Source organism: Sitodiplosis mosellana, unplaced genomic scaffold (genome assembly GCF_009176505.1).
Source record: "Sitodiplosis mosellana isolate CC-2019 unplaced genomic scaffold, AAFC_SMos_1.0 Smas_scaffold_6226, whole genome shotgun sequence".
Lineage (NCBI taxonomy): Eukaryota > Metazoa > Arthropoda > Insecta > Diptera > Cecidomyiidae > Sitodiplosis > Sitodiplosis mosellana.
In genome coordinates this window covers 11191663-11200769 of record NW_022601467.1, presented here as the reverse complement: position 1 = coordinate 11200769, position 9107 = coordinate 11191663, and positions in this window count along the sequence as shown.

The window sequence follows — 9107 nt, the reverse complement described above, 5'->3', positions numbered from 1 at the left end:
CTTGAGTAGGCTACCAAATGTCACTATAAATAATAAATTTTCTAATGTGTGTGAAAGGAAATTTATGAAAAATGTGCGGTGGTATACGGCTAAAGAGGGTGACTCATCAACATTGTTTTCAACATTCGCACACGTAATAATATTCACCATTGAGCAGGTGGAAATGGTGCAAACGGCCAAGATATGACGGAACACGTTTCAAAATCAAGGAAAACAGCGGAAATGGCAAACGGTACGAAAATAGTCGGTGTTTATTTTGGCAAAGTGCGCGCGTTCAACAATCTATTGTTGGTCATTGTAAAATTTTGAACAATAGAGTTCCTTGAATTTCGTGTCCATCCAACATTTTCTTTCCTATTTATTTGTGAATGTTTGTGAGTTTGTATTCATTTTCTCTCATCTTTCCTTCTTCTTCTTCTTCTTCTTCTTCTTCTTCTTCTTCATGTTCTTTTTTTCTTCGTCATACCATACCCACTATCTTTTCTCACGCCATTTTGGTATTAAAGATAAAATTTATAGTCAAACTCGCTTTATGTAGCCCATTTGGTATCTTAATCCATCAGCATCACCCATAACAGTATTAAATTCATATTAAGTTAGTACAAGGCAACAGGACCAATGAAGACGACGGCGACGGCGACGACGACGAAAATTCGAAACACAACCAAATAAAATAAAATCAGACTATAAACCGTTCATGATATCAGATGGGCACATGTCATATTCGCACAAACACTGACGGAGCATAAAAAAATACGTGGAAACAGAATAAAACAGCACAATACTTCCTTTCTACATCAATTTCAACATCAGAATGATGAAGATATTGCGTGTTGATTTTTTGCTTCTGGAACAAGCGAGAAAAATAGAACAACGAAAAGAGAAGTGACAACCATTAAAAAGGGGGAGAAGGAAAAATCGAGAGAGAAAAAATAACGAAGCAACATCAAATATTTTGCTTTTTACAACTTTGGCTCTTTGTTCACGCAACTTTATTATTGATCAGTTGCAATATATTAATGCGTTGCCTATTCGCTTACGGATAAAATGTCTGACACAATAATGAATGCCGTTTTTACTTTAAACTTTGACTTTAAACTGAGCAGAAAAATAGGAAAGCCAAAAATACACAAACACAAGCCGACGCCAAATGGAAGGCGAAAGGAGTTTTCAAAACGAAACTGAAATGTATATTGAATTCTCGATGCTTCTGAGAACCAAATATTGGTTGCCCATTTTCGGTCATAAATCTCTATAGGATAAGGTATTATTTACGATATCTTATTGGCATTCTGCATGCAGCGAACAACCGTGGATTTTGTAAGTATGCATTGGATTGCAAAAAGTTGGCTTTTATCTTTTTGTCTAGTGTGTGTATGCATTATATGCTGGACATGTGTACACAAGTTGCGGCTTTCCGTTTTCAACTCGTTATTTTCAATAATGCGCTTTGTTTAGACTAGCTGGAATTCATAAAGTGAACGATTGCGTTTCGAATCATACAAGAGGAAAATAGTATGCTGTGATGTACTACTAGCCAAAGTCTAGGGGACAGACACGATTAAAAAAATAGTGATATTTCGTTTAAAAATAGCAAAATTAGCAGAAATTAGAGAGACTGAAACTTTTTTGTTCCATACATTGAGCATTGCCAATACATTTCCTTATGGAGGTTGTTTTGTTTATTTACCGTTATTTGTCAACAAGTCTGCCTATATCAACGCATTGCACTGTACATAGTATATGTCCATAAGAAATACACAGAGACAATGCAAAAAGATAGGCAGATTTGTTTACAAACAACAATGAATAAACAAAACGAAAATCTCCATAAGGAATGCATTGATAATACTAAATGTGTGGAAGAAAAAACTTAAAAAATTAGCAAAAACTTATGAAATTAGAAGAAACAATGGAAAAATCGTTCAAAATAGTTGAATTAGGACAAATTGATACCGTGTCTTGCCCCCAGGCCAAAGTAATCTGCGTTTTATTGGGGTTGCTTTGGTAGTACATCAACATTTTCCTCGCATGATGACGCTTTCTTCCTCTCATTTGCTTTGTGTAAGCCTTTGAAATCACACTATGCTTATTTGTATATTTTTCACACGTCCCCCAATATCTGAACATATCTATATGTTTGGTATTGAAACCGCCACAGGGAATGTATTCATATTGAGCGTAAATAATAGATTACAATGTACGTCACAGAAGGCTATTTTTATGCAGATGAATGATTCCATGTAAATCTGAATATGTTGCAAGATTTGACACCCACCGAAAATCGCTTTTTGGTGATGCTCGTCTTCATTTCTCTTGCTTTATTTTTCCATTTGCCCTTACGGCTTCTGTGAATAGCTTGATGCTTTGGTGGTGGACGTATTTCATAATATTCATCTTCTATCGAAGATATTTTGAATTACTGACCCATTTTTCCATCTCTTATTCTTCTCACTTCTCCCTGCCTCTATTCCGCCCCTGGTTCATCGATATTCTTCGCCTTTTTTGACAACAATACATTATCATTGGAAACACAATAGAAAACAAGAACGAAAATAAACAGATACACTCAAATCGACAAATTGCCACAGCATACAAATTGATTTGTTTTACCACATTATTTCATTCTTTGATAAAATAATATTAATCACTCATTTATCATTTGGTGTGGACATCAACCAGATTTGCGCAAAAGGATCGAAATATCAAAAAGCCGATCCACATAAGCGAAAAAAAGCCCCCGTTGTCTGACAATGAATAATGTTGATAAGATTTTAATATGATTATTCAACTGATATATCATTCACTGTGTGGTCAATTGTACTGATGTTACGTTAACAAACTATTGATAAAAAAGAGTTAAAGTTTCTTGTTTCCAATGCTTAGTTTGTAATTCTTTTCTAGTGAACACACAATGGTTGCTGCTATTCATGCACACAAAGCCATAACTGCGTTTAACAAGTGACATACTTTCAATACTTTTCATACTACGCGAGAGAGGGAGAGACAGGCTAAAAAAAGAATAATGTGGAAAAGTTTCCCACGGTGAATGTAATACACTGAGTGTCGCTATGAGATTTTCGAAGAGAACAGATGCCAAGAGCGAAAAGGTCGAAGATTATAATGTATCGAAAATTGGATGCTGATAAGAGGGAGAATAGAAAGAAGAAGAAAGAAAAATAAATATCATTTTTAAATGGCCAGACACAACATTAGCCTCATTTCATTTTTCTGGTTAATTGCATATGCCAACGATATCTGATAAGTTATGAGCTTATAATATTCTGATTATATATTCAGAGTGTGTAATTGTTATTATATATTGCTAGAATAGGTCCTCATTATTTTGTGTGTTGCTTTTGTCAGCATTGCTATCGTTTTTATATATTTTTTTCAATCATTCCTTTAATTAAAGTTGATATTGATTGCCAGAATGTTAAACAGCAGCCGAGAAGATAGACTATTGCCAATCAGCAAATACGTGACTTATTTGCAACAATCAAGTAAATTCTATAACGATGAAAACAATTCTCGAATTCAATGAGAGAGAGAACAGGCGATCTGTGGAGAAAATATGCACGCCACCAGACCATTCGCATCAAAAAGTATAAGCGTATTGCAAATCGACAGTTCCAATCGACCGGATTTGTGGCTCCATGCCACCCTTGTAGTCATTCATTTCGATGTTTCACCGCATGGAAATGTTCGCAGACTTATCATTGCGCATTATTCATTCCGTAAACGATTTTTATTTCAAAAGAGAGAAAGAGAGAGAAATCGAAATAAACGTTGATGCCTTGTATAATAGATATGTGTTCATTGGTTTCACGATGAAAATGTGATAAAAATCAAATTAGCACACTGGATACAGATGCCAAATGTTCGACGGATCAACTTTGATTTAATTAATCTCGCATTCATAGATTATATTGTTTTCGAAAAACAAGCATATTTTGCCTCTGTTTTTGCTTCGTCCAACCATACAATAAACTATCGAACGGCTACAATTCAATGCACATTCATCTATGATGGTAGTTGTTGACATTTTTCCAATATCGTTCGGAGACATCAAAACTCCTTCCGAAGGGGAAATATTTTCTCGTAATCCTTTCCTTAAATATTCACGTTTTTCTCCCATATGTGTGCTAAATTCAAATAAGTAAACAGACAACAAAAGTTGAATAAAACTGTAATCTAGGAAAAACGGAACAATCGCCCAACTCCAAATCAAGCAAATGGACGAGAAGAAAATACGTTTACCTTCATTAAATAGTTATGAATCATCCAATGGCATTAGTTATGCGCACTTTGTTTTTATGTCGTGTGTGTAATGTACGAATAATGGCTTTGTAGTATGATATGGTCTCGCAATTTGATGGCAAGCGTTCCGACTCTGAAATCTATCAACTTGATATAACGTACAATGTATATACAACGTATGCACATGGATATGTGCGTATGTGTTGTGTATTCTGCTGCAGCAACCGAATGGAAAGCTCCGAAAGAGTTACATGCGAGTTTTATTTGGCATAAAATAGTACATTATCTTGTTGATTGTCTTGGAGTTCGTTCTGCGTGCTTTGTGAGCTCTGTATTATACACATGAGATATACATATAGCATTTATGAATGCGATGCCACCAGCACGCGCGTCTCATATACAGCCGAACCAATAATTGGATGAAAATAAAAAAAAGGAAATCTTTGAGCAAGCACAATTTTTTTTATGGTTCACTGATTATTGAAAACTCGCTTACACAAAACAATCGACTACTTCGCATTCATTCATGTGAATAGCGAAGATTGGCATTGTATTTATCTGTTGATTTGGTTGCTTGCTTGCTTGAATCCTGTAAAATGTAAAACTGTTTATATTTTTTTTTAAATAAAACAACAATAAAGAAACAAACATGAAAAACGTCATTTCTGTGAATTTCACTTATTTTAATAATTGAAAGAGAATTTTATCCGAAAATATACGGACTTTATGAATTTAATTCAAGGCCAATTCGTTTGAATTTTGAGAGAAGAATAACAAAACGAACGCTATGCCACGCTTTAGCAATTGTCCCATTTTTTTATGGCAAGAAAGAGTTCCATGATGTCAAGACTTCTATGTGGATGGTGCAAACAAAGAATAATACGCAATTGGAAAAGGATCCCTTATATGGACAAAAGTTTGGCACGCTTAATGTGTATATTATTATACCTCGTCGGTTTGTGTGTACCAATTTTATGTGTTTTCGGCTACCCACTAACAATGGCATCGAGTCACTATTTTATTTTATCGTTTTGTGGAAAACCGCGACTATATGTATTATGACGATAACGGCGATTACGAATTTCTTTTGTGTTGTACGCGTAATATGTACACCACAAGTTTCACACCAGCGAAAATTGTCTTGAATATAACACATTTTTTAGTGCTTTTTTACGTCTTCCGTCAAAAAGGGCTTCCTTTCAATTATCGCAACACTTTGAACATCCTCTTGGTTTTGTGGCACTTCTCGCTTGTCACAACTTTTTCCAACATGATTATTGTCTATTTGCATTGATTGCAAATAATAAAAAAAACTAGAGCTCATCATCCAGCGTTTGGGCGCTCAAACTAGTTTCAAACAGTTTTTTTTTCTTTTTTCATAAATCATAAATTTTGACATAATCAGAGTTGGATCGTTATTTACATGCGGTGAATGTGCACGAGATTACACATATCGAGTGCCGAAGGGCTTGGGACGCCTGAAATACGGCAATATTTTCACATATTTCTCTATTTTCAGTCATTATCCGTCATATTTCAAATATTTGGAATATTTGATGTAATCAAGGCAACATTTCAGTAAAAATTTTGACATTTCTGACGTTTTTTCACTTTTCCGCACACGAAGTGTGAAGGAAAGTATAGCGATCGTCGTGAAAATTTTAAATTTTCTTTGTATACACGATAACTTACAAAATAGTAGAGCAATTTTGCTGAAATTTGGCCAGGAGGTAGCTTACGTAAATATCTTGGATGTATCAGAAGTTGGACCAAATTGAGCCAGTCCATCTGGTACTTTTAAGATTTTCATTCAAGGTCCCCCCTTGGATTTTTTCGGTAATTTTTTTTTTTCACCACAAAAAATGCATTTTTTGGTTATTTCTTAGTCTTCCTCGCGATTTTTTCGTGGTAAACCGTGTTAAACGATGTTTTACCACGGTGGCCGACCATGATGGTCTGTTTTTAATTACTTTTTTCGCTTCAAAATGCATTTTCTGGCTATTGCTGGCTGTTTTTTATATGTTAGCCGTGTTAAATGGTGTTCTCACCACGATGGACGATTTTGATGTCCTTTTTACTGTTTCGAAAAACCCACGAAAATTCCTTGTAAACACGATAACTTTCGAATCTCTTGAGCGATTTTGTTTAAATTTTGCAACATGGTGTCTTATATAAATATCTTGAATGTATCAGAAGTTGGACCGAATTGGACCAGACTATCTGGTACTTTTGGTATATCATGGAATTTCACTCAAGGGTCCCCCCTTGGATTTTTTGATCGAAAAAAAAAATTCTATATTTTTTTTTACTGTTTTTACGCGATTTTCCCATGGTAAGTGATGTTAAATGGTGTTATAACACGATGGTCGACCACGATGGACTTCATACCATTTTTACATAGTATAGTCAATATGGGTATCATATGAAAGGTCTTTGAACGGAGATGAACATGAACACCAACCCGGTCCATCACAGTTATGTTAACACCACTTAACAGCATTTTTTTATATGAATAGTTGACATGGGTGTCATATGAAAGGTTTTAAAATGGGCGTGGACATGGACACTATATCCGTCCATCATGGTGACCATGATGGACTTCATACCATTTTTACATAAGTATAGTCAATATGGGTATCATATGAAAGGTCTTGGAACGAAGATGAACATAAATACCATCCGGATCCTTCATGGTTATGGTAACATCACTTAACAATTGCAACATTCCATCCAAGTGATCTATATTTTACATTCTACCGAAAATGTGCGGAAAAGTTCGTTTTACATGGTAAAACATTTTATTTTCTTTTTGGTGTGACTCGATATTATTTTGAATACTTCTGTTTGAAATATTTCTCTCAATTTTCAAATATGCCAAATATACAAAATGTCCTGATGAATTTTGCGAACAAATCATGCTTCAATAGTTGAAATATTTGGCATTTTTGAATATATTTCAAAATATTCCATATAAATTTGTTCGTATCAAGCCCTTCGACGGATACTTTGACTTGTTACAAATGTAAGCCAATGCAAGAGTACGCGAATGTATACCTACTTTACTTCATCCAATAAATGTAAATGTGTTAAAGTGAAATATAAATAATATAACATTATAAATCAGAATAAACAAAGCCACCAGGCTTCAGCCCAGGCCGTTCTTTCATGTTCACACAATTGATGATTCCACAAATGTGTTTTTCTTGGTCTTGTTTTAGTTCACATTTTTGTTTCCACTTCTTCGTGCTTTTCTTGTGTGTGAACAGTGTATGTTATAATCTGAATGTCAGCTCTTATAAATTTTCATTGTCTGGTTGAAGTTGCTCACAAAGATTGCCTGTAATCATGTAATGAACTATGAAAGCGCTTCATCACCTTAATTTAAAACCGGCTCATCTGTGAGGGGCAAGAGGAAGAGGTGTGTGTTGTTCGTCTTCATTTTTCATTTTGTTCTGAAATTGTTTTAACAGTTGCGAGAAAGAAAGTGTGTGTGAGTGAGAGAGAAAGAGAGAGAGAGAGAGAGAGCGAGAAAGGGAGGAAGAGAAAAGAAATCGGAACACAACAAGATTTTAAGTGTAAAAAATCTGATTAAGCTTGCTTGTCTCCGTTGCTAATCCAACACAAGGTCTATCTATCATCAGCACGTTTTTAAGGAATTTTCTTTGGTTTATCATTCAAATAGACACTTGTTGTTGTGCGGTCATTTCCAGCATGTCGCGAAGTTTTATCGCTTTTGCGAAAAACTTTGGCACACAGGAGAATGATGAATGAGGCTATGACAATAAAATATTCATTATAGATTCATGTCTATAAAAGAACTTTCTGACATTATCACCGCCGTTAATTCGATTCCATTTGCACGTAAGCATCGAGCTAAATAGCACACACTCGACTTGATTCCATCACATCTTCTGTTGTAGGTGACTAAAAGCAGATTCCGTGGAATTCATACATTGCATTCACAATGTATGCTTTGCGACCTTTTTTATAACAAATAAAATGTATATTTATATTGTTGCGATGCTCAACATTGAAATCTCGTTATGATGTAGTGAATCAGCATACATTATGTCCTCGTGGGATGGCATAAACAAATTTCACCTATCGACAAAGAAAGCACAATGAAAATCAATGACGCACAAAAAAAAATCATATGCAAATACGGTTTAACTGCTGCCAATAAAAGCGAACCGTCTGAAAATAAAAATTTTTTTATCGCTACAATCGCAGGAATCGGTATCAATCGGGAAATAAGGTGATGTTCCGTTTTCTTTTGTTCGATTTATGAAGTCATTTCGACGCTTCTTTTTTGATTTGCTTCATTTACGACATGGTAAGCAAATTTGGTGGGTTTAACATAAAACCTGAATAATCTTGTACAAATTAAAAACACAATTAAGAATGTATTTGAAAAGCACTTGTAATTCTCTTTTTACAAAATGATGATAATGCCTGTTATTTTGGTAAAAAATCTCCCAAAAGATTGTTCGAAACCGTTGCTGCTGTGTTGTTGTTGCTAATGCTCTACATCGTCTAAACGTATGTGCTGTGTTGTGCATAGACAAAATGCTGTTTGTTTACAACAGACAGCATTAAATACGTGCATAAATATGCTTTGTACGCAATTTTCTCATCGTTGTAGAGAGTTTAAAAATCACGCACTCAAAACACATAATACTAGACACGTACATTGTGCTGAATGATTTTGACGTGTTCCTTGATTTGCTTTGCTTTGCTACCCATTACCGATGAAATCTCACTACGTGAATCTGCATACAAATTCCACGATTATTCTCCAGTGTATGGATTTTGGATTTATTTTAATAATCAAAATAAATTTGTTCTTC